At 44.4% G+C, this 13130-nt stretch overlaps 1 pseudogene; it reads right to left on the bottom strand.

Annotated features, from left to right (window-relative positions):
• Positions 1-13130, bottom strand: part of LOC115327463 — a 77701-nt pseudogene that overhangs the window by 18246 nt on the left and 46325 nt on the right.

Genomic DNA, 13130 nt, shown 5'->3' with positions numbered 1-13130 from the left:
AACGATTACTTTGACACTTTTGGGTTCAGTTTACATAATGCACTAATTTTTAAAAAATAGAATTGTGTTCGCGCTATTTTCTATAAAATTTAATACAGAATCGATAGGAATGAAAATAATTGGTGTTGGTTAATCCGTTTTCGAGCTACAGCGATTTTTCTGAAAGCAAGTTTTCACTAATTTTCATGCATTTTGCATTTTGGTCTCCTTCCGCTAGATGGCGATCTCCATCCGCAAGGACTAATAAGGCGTTTGGCCTTTCGCATCGGAAGGCTGGGGGCCCCCACTGCTAATCAAGAGCCAGTTCAAAGGTGACGTCACGCACTGATACACGCTTAAAGAACCTGGTGACGTCACTTCTGACTTGCGCTTGATTGGCTGTAGAAGCCAAACCTTCCACTGCAATTCAACACACGATGAAACAAAGTATAAATACAATACATAGCTTGCCAGTGTCGCCAATGCAGGATACTGACTGCTATTTCTACTTATTGCTTCTTTCGTTTTCTAGTTATGTTGGTAGACTGGTGATCCTAGCAACGGCGCGTACAACGAATCGCGAAAACAGCGCGGAAAAATCGGTGGGGCTGCAGTTTTTATTCTGCTGTCAACAACGTGGTACAACGGTATTTGCAAATAAAAGAGTATATATATATATATATATATATATAGAAATGAGAATAAAAAAAAATCAAGGTTGGCTGTACTCGGTACTGTGGCAACTGTTTTACGTGAAACGTTTTTGGTGCCTTAAAGGTAGTGAATTAAATACAAGGTTTGTTAAGTTATTGAATTTAGAGTGCGTCGGTGTGTTTCTCTCAGTGTGAAAACACCGACTGCTGCAACGCTTGTCATCAGCATGTGAAAAAACAAACATATAAATAAACTGCTGGCTTTCGAAAAGGCAACAGTGAGTGCATTTAAACAAAAAAATGGATGGGCGACAAAACAGCGGAGATGTCATAACTCTACAAATGCACGTGTGCATGAAGGCACTCCAATTTCACTTATGTTCTTCGATTTCTACAGACGCGTAAGTCGTTTATAGCGGAGATGTTTTGTTTGTTTTCATATATTCGTTCCTATTTTTGGTTGACGCCGAGTTTGTTTCAGCTCCAAGAGAGTACGCAAGCTCCGTCATTCACGCTCGGCAGTGGATGGAACCGCCAAAGGCATATTGTTGCCAGAAGGTGCGGCTAATCTGGTTTAGCAAAGCAAAGGGGATCATGCTGTTTTATCTTCTTAATTTCCACTTCAAAATGCCCTGCAGCTCAAAACAAGGAATACACAATGCACGAAATTAGCACTTCTTGAAAGTTACGCCGCTAGGAAAGTAACACCTTAGAGAATACACATACCAGCTTTTCGTTTCGGATATGTTTTGAACTAATCTTCACTATGCGAGCAAAAATAGATGCAAGTACTGAAAGCAATTATGCAATTTCAACATTTTTGTGGTTCGGTAATTTAAATAACTGTAGATTGTTTTCCTTTTTTTTTTAAGAAATTAAAGCCATTATAATCATGCAGGAACTTCCGTGCTGATACGTGCAGTGCGAAGCGAAGACAAATACATTTTTTTTTATTAATGTCCACAAAGAGAGGCTACGCAGCATCTATCGTACCGTTTCCTTTCGCACTGTATGCGATGTCCTCTAACGCGAAAATAATCGACGTGGAAGCGCTGAGGAGGCGACACAAAAAAGTCTTGTTGTGACATAAAAAAACAAAAAAATTAACGAATTTCTACGGTAAACATTTCACCAAGTGACGGTTACGCGCTTTCATGCCCATTTTAATGAAGTTGGGAGAACACTGTATTGCGTCTTGTGAATACACATGTAGAGCAGCATGTTTATGTTAGAAGCATTGTGTGTAATCGCTGCGCAGTACCTCACAAAAGATATTATTTGAGCACAGTCTCAACCGTTTCCGTCTAGGTGTGCTACGAATACAGCGACACTGTTCATGGAAGAAGTGAAGAAGTGAAGTTTTTCGCGCATGTGTCTCGCGCTTTAAAGCGCGAGACACATGCGCGAAAAACCGTCCCATCCGACGTCCGATCCGGCAGTACGACTGCCTGATCCGAAAAATTTATTCGCTTCAGACGTCGGATCGGCGATCCGACGTGCGTCCAACTCGCCAGATAGTTTCGCACGGCGGACGGATTGTCGGATGCAATCAGCCAATGACAGCACAGCTAGCGCGAACGTCATGATGACGTAATGGGTCTGGCAGGACGAACAAGAAAACGGGACGGGCGCCGGGAAGCCGGACGCGTGGATTCCGCTGACCTATTCAAGAAAGATGGCCCCGGCAAAAAATGCACGCGCTAACGAGAACGAGCTTCTAACTTCGTTCGTGCGAGCTAAACCGTCAATCTGGGACCAGAGATCTGTGAACGCGGACGTTCGCTGGAATGCTTGGATCTCATGGGCGGAGCCGAACGGATCGTCGTGTCGCATGCAAGGTCGGAAGCGTGTGTCTCAAACTGTCGCGTGCGGCGATTCGGAGCGGCGTTCGGACTGTCGGATCGGACGTCGGATCGGACGATTCTGCCGTCCATGTGTCTCGCGCTTGAGACGCGTTTTGAGACCAAGAGTGGAGACCAGACCCATCCCTTCCCCTCCTCCCCTCCCTTCTTCCTCGCCTTCGTTTCCGTGACGTGTCGCTCGTTTTTGCGTAGCACCCCTAGATTCTGAAGGCCACGGGATTTTCGGGAAGAAGACGATTTTAGGTGCACGCAGTGTTACCAAAGGTGCAGGATTGAAAGAGTAACCCAAGCACTTGAAGAGAAGGAGAAGGGGGAGCTCTCTCATTAGCGGGACTCTTTTATGGGTCTCCACGTCGCGTTTGTCTTACAAAATGAACTTTTATTTGTTTCTCGCCCGTAAATTCTAAGTACTGCGCTCAACTAGTGAGATGGAGTATAGTTATAGCTGACTCACACGATGCACATTTCTAACGCATAATAGTTCTGCGAAATCAAGGTTTCCCTCAAATGGATAACTCACACTTACAGTTCGACGCGCAAGACCTTTGACGTAATGACTCGCGAGAGATGCCCCCAACACGGCTGAGTCTGGAGGTGTTCCAGACCCAACACCTAAATTTTGCTCCCTTATCAGCTGCTATTTCGCGCACATTTTGCACCACATCGAAATGAACGCGCATGACGAAAGTGACGCTCATTTTCCGCTCGATAGAAATTTCACGCCAGCTGGTTGTCTTCACTGGTACCTTAAAGGACACATGCAAAGGAAAAATCTTTTTTTTTGTTAAACAGGCTAGATGGAGAAAATATTATAAAACAAATTTACAACGAAGAAAAAAATTTAGGGCTATACTTACGGCGCAAAACAAATTTGTGGTTGGCGCCCGCGGCGATGACACGCAGAAGCAGACCGCGCACCAATTTCCACTGGAGCTGAAGTACGTAATTTTCCTTTACCAAAGAAGGTTTTATGAACAGTTCTTAGATGCTGGCCAACCAAGCTGCCGGTGTGCCGCCCGGTTTTCATTGCTCACTTCTTTCTCTAGACTCGGACTTGAGTCGTGTAATAAAGTTTATTCTCTCGATTTTTCATTGTTTCTTACACTGAACTTTGTTGTCCTCTTAAAGGGGGTCCAGCAGAAATATTCTTCCGCCTCGCGGAAAGTCCTCCTCGCCCTCTTTCTTCCCCGTTCTATCTTATATTGTAGCACGGCGAGGCGAGGGGAAAGGTCCCCTTTTGCACCAGCTTTTTTTGAGAGGATAAGCCGAGAAAATCCCCATTTTGAGCGACGGGCGATGGGTGTGGCAGCAGCGACCTTATGACTAACAGGTATCTTCAGCTTCTATCCCGTAATCTGCCCTATTTTTTTTTTTTTTTTAGCGCTTGCCAAGCTTAGCCCCTTGGGTGTAAGTTTTACTAGGGAGCCTTCATGTGCGCTTTAGCGCACATGAAAGCACCATAGGTTTTACGGAGCTGCAAGGCTGCGCCCTCGCAGTCACCGAATTTGAGCTGTCGAAGTTCTTTGGTTTAGCCATAGCCTCCTCTATACGGAGAAAGCCTGGCACATCGACGACGGAGCCATAGAGCGCGCGGCCGCAGGAAAAAGGAGAGGAGGAGCGCGCCGAACGGTGACCAATATGGTAGCGCAGAGCAGAAAGGGCAGACCTAGACAGCGAGCGCTTGGGTCATGAGCGGCCGCTCCCCGAACCACGCTTGTTTTTGTGTTTTTGTCACCGTCGTTTTCGTACTCCGGGAGAAACGGGCGCGGCGATTCGAAAGGTTCGAAAGGGCGCAGGGAGAAACGGGAAAGGATGGACGTTGAGTTTCTCCTCTCCGCGATAGCGACAAGAAACGAGAAAAAAAGAAAAAGATTGTTTCTGCGTTTGGCCGCTCGCTCTTTTGTGGCGCTAGCGGGCAAGGTTCTCTCCGCTCCCGTTTCTCCGCCCCTCCTTTCCCATTTACGGCGGCCGTCTTTTCACGCGACGCGCCAGGCTTTCTCCGTATAGAGGAGGCTATGGTTTAGCCCGTGGCAAAGTAAACGCATGCTTAGGAGCTGCGATGCATCCCCGCACCCATTGAAGGAAAGTTTCATAGATATTCTCAGTTGATCAAGGAGCTCAAAAGACATGCGCGAGATGTGGTGACTTGAATATGTAAGGATGACTTACATCTTTACAAAACATTTCATCTTCAAAAAAAAAAAAAAAAACGGCTTATCACGCTCAAACCTGCCTCAAATTTGGATCGATGGAAAAGAAAACTGTGTACCAGGCGCTTGCATCTTGTAGGTCTGTTTTTTAGCACCGAGCACAAATTATTGTGTGCGTAATTCACACTAATGATGGCCAACGAATGTAGACGGCATTTATATTTACACATCCCAACAACCACATGAGGTGAGAAGGCAGCAATGGTGTGTGTCGATATTAAAAAGTTTTAGTGGATCGTTTTTAGCTCTTGGATAACCGTACCCTGCAACAATATATACGCTGTAACCTTTCTGTGAGCATTCTTTATCGAGTGCGGCTATCGAAGCGTGTCGTGTTATAGTTCAACGTTGCTTAAATCGATGCTATAGCACGTGCTGCCACTTTAAAATATTTTTGAAGCATTAAAAATAAAAATAAAAATGTAGCCAATTTGTCCTAAACATGAAACGGATTTGTAATTAGTCATTGCAAACACATTTTACACAGTTAGCACGGACTAACTATCGCCGGTCTTTCTAGTTATGTTTTGTTAGAATAGAATGATGTTTAAACAACTGTTACTGCAAATATCCAACCTAGGTGGGCGGCAGAGCTCAGTGCTAGACAACACATGTTGCTGGGCAGAAATAGTAAAAAGCGCCGATGTCGCGTTCGGGCTAACAGTGCCACGTAATGTACGCATACTGATACAAGATCAGCGCAAGCATAATATGGCAATAAATTTATTACACAATTTGTTTTAATAAATCGAAGGTTTCAAGAAATCGTTGCCGCGCCTTGATTATCACAGCTGACAACGAGTCACACTTAATAACTGCTTTGGCTTGCTTTATACAGATAGTCGTCAAAAGCACTAATCTCCGTGGTTTCAGAAAAAGTGAGTTTCAGGCTTCGTCGGAGATTGCTACGGTTACACACGCACGCTTTTTCAGTTCAATCTCGCATACGCTTCTTGCTCAAATAAACAGGTGCATCTGACTTATCGCTCATCTTGGCCTTTAGCGCGACTGTTAACAAGTTCCGAAACAGAAAGAAAAAGTGATTTAATTAACTCAGAATTTTAGGTTGAGCGAAATATTTGCGAAGTTCGAGGTTCCCCGAGTCGTCTTTCGTATTCAATTCCCCCTCCCCTCACCACCATTTTCTTTCCTCCAAATAAACAACGTAGATTATTTGATGAACCACTAGTAATAGAGCGTACTCGCAAAATGTCTATTTGGCGTAAGAAAGGCCTTCTTTACAAGTTCGAGCAATGAACCGGTCTTCTTACTGTGCGTGACACAGCTAGCACGAACACAATATTGACATTTTTACGCAAGGGCCATGCAGAATTTAGTGCACAAGAACAAATTGATGCCTCGTAAGTTGGTGCCCAGTGGAAGCACTCTCTACCGAATTGCTTGTATAAAAATGAATAAACTTTTAAACTATAAAAAAAAAATAACACCACTTTTTTTGGGGCCACTAAATTTACTGATTTACTATGTTAGCATTGATTGTGTAGCTGTATGCGTACATTACGCGACACTGTTAGCGCAAACACGACATCGGCGCTTTTTGCTATTTTCGGCAGCAATGTATTGGCTCGCATTAAAATCTACCACTCAGGCTGGATACTCGCATTAACAGCTTCCTAAACATCATTCACTTCTAACAAGAAAAAAAAAAGTGGGAAACACCGGCGATCATTTGTTCGTGCTAACTGCGTGGCGTAGGGTACCTAAAAGTTTTTTTACAATGTTAAATACAATTCTGTGTCACGTTAAAAAAATGGTTTGCTTCTGCTTTAGTTTCTTTGAGCCACCACAAATACTTCGAAGTGGCGGCCCATGCTATGGTACCAATACAAGCAACGTTGACCCATAACACGACACGCTAGACTTGCCAAAAAGGGGTTTGATATTTTATTTCCCGCCCTATAGCCGCACTCGATAAGGAATGTCCATAGCGAGTTTAGCTTACATTTCGTTGTGGGCTACGGACCGTACGGTTATCGAAGTGGCTAAACGCAACCCACTAAAACTTTCTAGTATTGACGTCCACCCTTGATGCCCTCTCACCTCAAGTGGTTGTTGGGATGTGTAAATATGATTTTTATACATTTTGCTGGCCATCATGTTCTGCGAGTTAAGCACACAACAGGGCATTTTAGTAAATTGTTTTCAAAGGTCCGCTACCACTGCAGGTACGCGCTTCATAGAATGCATCGAAGTGGCAGCGCGAGCTCCCGCTAAATATAGCGTGGCCTGAAAACATAGTCTGCTAAAGTTCTCCAATAATGTGTGCTCGCTGCTAGAAAACAGAGACCTTCTAAAAGATGCCTGCGCCTCGTGCATAGTTTTTTTAGCATCGATCCCAATTTGAGGCAGGTTTGAGCGTGAAAAGCCGTTTCTTTTTTTTTTTCTTGTTTTTTGAAGATGGAATGTTTTGTGAACATGTACGTCATCCTTACCTATTCAAGTCACCACATCCCGCGCATGTCTTTTGAGCTGATTGATCAACCCAGAACATCTATGAAACGTTTCTTCAATGGGTGCGGGGATGCATCGCAACTCCAAAGTATGTGTTTGTTTTGCCACGGACTAAACCAAACAACTTCGACAGCTCAAATTCTGTGACTGCGACGGCGCAGCCTTGCAGCTCCGTAAAACCTACACCCGAGAGGCTAGGCTTGGCAAGCGCTAAAAAAAAAATAGGGCAGATTACGCGATAGGAGCTGAAGATACCTGTAAAGCGCGAAGCACATGTACGACGAAACCGTCCGATCCGACGTCCGACCACGCAATACGACGGTCGGACGCGAGGGTTTTCAACGCTCTCCGATGCTACGAAAACCCTTGCCCCCCTAAGGTCCTTCCGGCAGTCCGCACGTCGGATCGGACGGTTTCGTCGTACATGTGTTCTGCGCTTAAGCGCAGAACACGTGTACGACGAAACGGACAGTTTCGGACGAATTGTCGGATGCGTCCAGCCAATGACAGCCCAGCTAGCGCGAACGTCATGATAACGTACTGGGTCTGTCGGGACGAATAGAAAACGGGACGGGCGACGGGAAGCCGGACGCGTGGATCCCGTTGACTCATTCGAGAAAGATGGCGCCGGCAAAGAATGCACGTGCTAACGAGAACGAGCTTCCAACTTCGCTCGTGTGAGCTAAACCGCCAATCTGGGACCAGAGATCTGTAAACGCGGACCTCCGCTGGAGTGCTTGGATCTCCTGGGTGGAGCCGAACGGATCGCCGTGTCGCATGCAAGGTCGGAAGCGTGTGTCTTAAACTGTCGCGTGCGGCGATTCGGAGCGGCGTTCGGACTGTCGGATCGAACGATTCTGCCGTCTATGTGTCTCGTGCTTTAGTCATGAGGTCGCTGCTGCCACACCCATCGCCCGTCGCTCAGAATGGGGGTTTTCTCGGCTTATCCCCTCAGAAGAAGCCGGCGCAAAAGGGGACCTTTCCCCTCGCCTCGCCGTGCTACAATACAAGAGAGAAAGGGAAAGAAAGAGGGCGAGGAGGACTTTCCGCCAGGCGGAATATTTCTGCTGGTCCCCCTTTAAACACAGGGAGGGAATTTCAACGAAGCTTGCCTAGACTTCAGGCAGGCAAACATTGAATAATTTGTCACAGACGAGTTGATTTGGCTTATTTTACTCATATTTGTACCACGAGCAACAAAAACAGTCTCTAAAGACTTGCGTCGCGAAAACCCGACAGTGCGTGTATTCGGGAACCCCTTTTTTAAACGCTTTCCACGAAAGCCACTTATATTCGCTACAACCAGTACGTGACACAAACGACCAACCCACAATACATAATACTTGAAGCTATCGCACATCTAGCCCTCGTCAAACTTGGCTAGGTACTGTTACGTACCCAGTAAGAATTGGGAGTTCACTTTTTGCCACGGTTAAAGTTAACCGGCTTCAAGCAAACGGGACCTGCTGGGTAGTGCGACAATTCAACTAGAGATGTCCCAATGCATCACGCACTCGGAAATCAGTCCACCATCAAGGCAATTGCCACAAAAAGGTCTTCGCATGGTACAGAACCCCAAAACGAAAAATCTCGAAAAAAGTTCCTTCACACTTGCATGAGTACTTAACGCTAGAAATGATGGAAGACGCAGGGGTTTCAGAATTGAAACTGCCAATGTTTTATTTATTTTTACAGTAAAACTGAATTTTATTTTTTTTTCCTATCGAGTTTACATTTTGCAGGTTTGTTTCTTTCAGATAAACAGAAGCTTTATCAAACAAAAACAATAAAGACATTTTTACAAACACAATGGACCTCACCTCAATGCAGTACATTTCGAGAGAGTGCGCAGAAACTTGGAACAAAAGCTAAAGCATGACCCAATGTGCATTCAAACGCAGAACGTAAGAGTACTGCTCTAAAAAACATTAAGCAAAGTTTTCCATTACATTGCCAGGCCTCTAGATTGCAGCTGGAAAGGTATTATTCCCTAGTTCCCAATACATTTCTGTGATGACAAACGGGATTTGGACGAAAGACTCGGCAGCAATACGCCAGACAGTCCAGTTCTGTGTGCACAACCTCTGTGACCCGCAAAACACCGGAATTCAAACTGAACCTTCCCTGATATTGCTGGCATTTGAAAGGGCTATTTGCTGCCAGTGTTTTTATGAAAATGCCATTAGGCTTTTAAAACATCATCTGTTGGCATGTGCCTGATAAGGGAACACCGTTTATAAAATGACATCGGATGCTGCTGGCCTCAGTGAGGCTTATTGTGCACAAGCGCCTCAGTGTGGCAACCTTAACTATTAATCTGAGCAATGCCTTGAGATTTAGCTTGCACTCGGGTATATGTAAATTTAAATGAAAATGGCATACAATTCTGCATGAGTGAAATATTTACACAAATTGTAAAGCATGGCAGGCTCAACGTACAGGTCAATCGCAAGGCATTCAGCATGTTTGCATCTGTAAGGTTTTTGAACACTGTCCGATAATGGCGGCTCAGACTGGAATTAGGAAAAAAAAGGTTTGAAAGCAGTGCTTGCACTTGGGTGGTTTTCACTGTGTGTGTTCGACATTGGCAGGTCGGAAAGAAATTTTGAGCAAACGCTTCGGGGCAAAGCTTGGACTTAAATGACTTTTCATCAGTGAGTGCTTGATTATGGCTTTTCAGATGTGCATTCTGAGCAAAGGCTTGGGTGCAAAGCTTGCACTTAAATGGTTTTTCACCAGTGTGTTAGGTTATGCCTTCTCAGATTAGAATGCCGAGTAAAGGCTTTTGGGCAAAGCTTGCACTTAAATGGCGTTTCACCAGTGTGTGTTTCGTTATGCCTTCTCAGATCTGAATTCCAAAGAAAGGCTTTTTGGCAAAGCTTGCACTTAAATGGCCTTTCACCGGTGTGTATTCGTTTATGAATTCTCAGATCATAACTCTGAGCAAAGGCTTGGGGGCAAACCTGACACTTAAATTGCTTTTCATCAGTGTGTATTTTGTTATGCCTTCTCAGATCTGAATTCCGAAGAAAGGCTTGTGGGCAAAACTTGCACTCAAATGGCTTCTCACCAGTGTGCGTTTGGGTATGTATTCTCAGAACTGAATTACAAGCAAAGGCTTTTAGGCAATGCTTGCACTTAAATGGCTTCTCACCAGTGTGTGTTTTATTATGAAATATCAGATCTGCATTTCGAGCAAAGGCTTTCGGGCAAAGCCTGCACTTAAATGGCTTCTCACCAGTGTGTGTTAAGTTATGCTTTCTCAGAGATAAATTCAGAGCAAATGATTTTGGGCAAAGCTTGCACTTAAATGGATTCTCACCAGTGTGTGTTTCGTTATGCCTTCTCAGACCTGAATTCCGAGCAAAAGCTTGAGGACACAGTTTGCAATTAAACAACTTATTGCTTTTGTGCTTTTGAGTGTTGCTTGGGACATGGGACCTGGATCCAGAGGACACGGGAGAATGCTGGCTCTTGATTTGTTCATCGCCATGGGCAACCAAGTGGCTCACGATTCCACGCTGATCTCTGGTGACATAGGTGCAGGAACAGCATCTGAACGAGATGACCTCGGTGACTTTCAATGGGCTGCTGGCTTTCCCCAACGGTGCAGCTCCATCACCTACAAGGAAAAAACTCGTGTGTATTAGCACACACAAGAAATGTCCAAGCAAGGTAGCCACCTAGTTTAGAAAAAAGTAGTGACTAATGCAGTCTTGCTGAAGCTATGCAATATGTGCTGCTTTACTTTTGAACTAAGTTCCTGGAAGCTCTCAAACACAATGGACACCATTGAGGGGAGTCCCTAGCCTTTAAGATAGAAAATCCAAGGAAAATTTATTTTTAAGCCTTCTTATATTTTTATCTCTTAATCAGTTTACATATCTTCTATTTACTGCCCACAGAATGTGCATAATTATTTAGTTATGTATATCAAAAGTTCGATACTCATGGTAAAACATATAAAATAGCGCAACAGAAACAAGGACAAGAAGTAAACAGCGCCTGTCCTGTTTACTTCTTGTCCTTGTTTCTGTTGCGCTATTTTATATGTTTTACTAAGATGAACCAACTAGCCCAACAACGTACCTTACGATACTCATGGTGCTTAGAAGCTCGTCTTGAAAATTTCTCCCTGTTTTCTTAGAATTATTCTTTTTTTCCTAACAATATATTCTTTACTATATTTTGGATCTCAAACCAAGAATACATAATCAGAGTAAAACAAGAACAAGATTTCAGAAGACTGTTAGAAAAGAGGTTTTATAATGGGCAATAACTTAATGACTTCTTTCTAGTTATCATTGAAAGAATTTCAGCATAAGATGCAATTGTGCCTTGCTAACATGGACGCCCCACTATACAGACAAAATTGGAGGGGACCAATCTCCACCATGCAATTCTGTCTCATTAATGTAGAAACTTGTGGTCAGAACTATGGAGAGCTAGTTTTGGGAACACACTGGGTAAATACATACTGAGTTTCACTACTGTCTGCTGATGGTTGCCCTTCCTTCAAAAAGGTATAAGACCTGGGCACCGAACAATGGTGTAATTTTTTGGGGGCTCTCCAGCCAAATAGGTGACCTGCCCTTCTCCCCCTATGTGTCACAAATCCCGGAGAGAAGCCCCCTAGAAAAAGCTCACATATTTTTTCACAAACCCGGACAAAAGCTCACCAGGAGAAAATTTCATGGTCTTAACATGAGTGAAGACAACTTAGGTGCATGCATGTGACACCAAAAATAAAACGATAAATTAAATCTGACATGCGCCTGGTTTGTTGATTATAGAAGAAACAAGTTCATCTACCGATTGGTTAGAAGTGAATGCAGTCCACTACTAGCTTTAGCAGTCTTGGTAGATCTCGGTGTACCGGGAACACATTGCAAATATTTTTCAGACGATTCTGCAGGCACCAGAGTGGTTTTTTGCACCTGCTTCACTGGGGGCTCACCACTCCAGGCTTGTGTCAATGCTGTGGCAACGAGCGGCTCACCTTGCTGTAGGCATTTAATCAGCCTCCAGATGCTTGGATAGGCGTGGCTGACAAGCTTCTGAAACCGGGTATTCCGACCTTTGCGGCTGTTGTTCGTCCGGTCTTTATCTTGAAGAGGGTCGTCGTACATATTCCACTGTTCCGGGGGAAACTCCGGTCGTCGTTGGAGCACAGTCAGGCAAAGGCAATAATTCGCTCTGGGTGCAGCTGCAGAAGGAGCAGAAGCATAACGGAAGGGTCCGTTGACATACATGCAAAGTAGTCCAGCAAGTCGCCGATGTCACCGGTGGACTTTTCCCTGATGTAGGTTAGTCCTTTGGGCACAAGCTGTGGTGAAAGGAATGTCAGCCTATCAAAAAATCCCACACAGCTTTCTAAATTGGTCATCTGTCTTGTACTTCTCTAAAAGGCCCAACTTCCATTCCTTCAACATATTAAAAAAAAATTCTTAACTCAATGGATGTACATTACAGCTTTGCTTCAGTTTCCCTTTCACATCACCCTGAGATAATCCTTGATTTCAAATGCATTTACGACGCACAATGACGGAAAGATTTAATTTTCTTAGCGATTCACTTCAAATAGTACCCTGAACCCCAAGAAAACCCATGCATTAGTAAGGATGAGACATTGTGCCTAACCTTCATGTGTGCGTTTAGTGTGACACAAGCACAATGAAAAAGCAAGGTCGACAAATGGTGACTTCGCTTTTTCGGTCACTCTTCGGATTCAAAAACTTCAGTTCAGGAAGCTTCTTGGGCGTGGCACAAGGGTGCTCCAGCATATCTTAAGTCAAGCAAGCTCGATCTTATCAGCTCCACTGAGTTTTAGTGACCTAAATTTTGGTCCCAAATCATTGCTTGTCTGCCAGCTATGGCTTATCTGTCAACACCTTTGTATGGGATGGGGTACCAAGTTCTCCTAAAAATGGTGCAATGTCCATTGCATCTGCACT

Source organism: Ixodes scapularis, unplaced genomic scaffold, assembly GCF_016920785.2.
Source record: "Ixodes scapularis isolate PalLabHiFi unplaced genomic scaffold, ASM1692078v2 PGA_scaffold6__148_contigs__length_123643588, whole genome shotgun sequence".
NCBI classification, from domain to species: Eukaryota; Metazoa; Arthropoda; class Arachnida; order Ixodida; family Ixodidae; genus Ixodes; species Ixodes scapularis.
The sequence above is the reverse complement of the archived record's forward strand: the minus strand, read 5'-3'. Positions and strand labels throughout refer to the sequence as shown.